Source organism: Populus euphratica, unplaced genomic scaffold (assembly GCF_000495115.2).
Source record: "Populus euphratica unplaced genomic scaffold, PopEup_1.0 scaffold212.1, whole genome shotgun sequence".
NCBI lineage: Eukaryota > Viridiplantae > Streptophyta > Magnoliopsida > Malpighiales > Salicaceae > Populus > Populus euphratica.
In genome coordinates, this window is record NW_011499976.1 from 43,898 (window position 1) to 45,016 (window position 1,119).

Sequence of the window (1,119 nt, forward strand, 5' to 3'; positions counted from 1 at the left end):
CCACTGTCATGGGCAATAAATAGCCAATGAAACCAAACCGAAAAGGGGGAGAAAAAAAGAAAAGAAGAGTAATCTGAATCGAGCGCTTACTATTTATGTTACTATTTGCCACTGTTCATTTTATTTTCTATTTTTTATTCACGCGAGTAAGATATTGATTTAAAAAAGAAAACAATTTGAAAAATACCAAAAATATCCTAACTGTTAGATCTAATAATGTTTAAATCTAGGCCTTTGATTTTTTAGGATACAATAGGCTTTACCACATCGGATACAATAGGCTTTACCACACCAGATTAAAACCCAAATCCATCTCAGCCTTTAAAATAATCTTCCATTTGATCCTATTGCGCCACGTCATCAGGTGTACCAAACACTTGGTACACCGCGACACACCAGATCATAGCTCAGCCCATCCAGACTGTCCTGTCAACTTCCAGATCAAGCCAATCACAGCCGCACGATCAGCTCATCCACGATCCAACGGTTTACAGCGTTCAGACGCACCGGTGCATCATATGCGCGTTCACACCATAGCAAAGTTCAGAGTCTCTCTCTCCTCTCGCTAACAATTCTCTCTCTCTCCTTCGATCTTCCGTTTCCGGCCGTTTTAAGCCGCCAAACCACCACAGAAAGGTGCATCGCCTCCTCTGAAGCAAAACCCTGGCTGTTTTACATGTTTTCACCGTCGAATCTGGCCGGAAAAAGGCTGCGACAAAATCAGCCAACCACAGCTTCAAGTCGACGATTCTCCCTCATCAGCCATCAATAGGCGTCGAGACCAACACCATCAGAATCCTCGCCCTCAGATCTACAGCTTCAAGTAGCCGCACGTGAGCCATATGTGCCGCCAGTAGCATTTTCGTAAATTTTTGATAAATCTGAGGGTATTTCAGTCTTTTACCTATACAGTAGCACTCAGGTAATTTTTTATGATTTTTTATGGTATTTTTGATATTTTTATATAAAAATACTTGTAAATTTTTTTCATGTAAAAAACAAAAATAAACAAAAATAAATTTAAAATAAATAACGACGCGGGTTCAACACCCATTTTATCATGTCACTGTTCATGGGTCAAAACCTGATTCTCAAGAATGGATATACCCATTTCTCAAG

General features: G+C 39.9%; 1 long non-coding RNA gene across 1 annotated transcript in view; it reads left to right on the forward strand.

Moving 5' to 3' along the window:
• The window catches only part of LOC105139528 (uncharacterized), a 13,568-nt gene extending 12,674 nt beyond the window's left edge, over positions 1–894 (forward strand). Inside the window, exon 3 of the long non-coding RNA XR_844992.1 lies at positions 858–894. This is a non-coding gene — a long non-coding RNA (uncharacterized LOC105139528). The remainder of the gene's footprint in view (positions 1–857) is intronic.
• Positions 895–1,119: the final 225 nt, after the last annotated feature.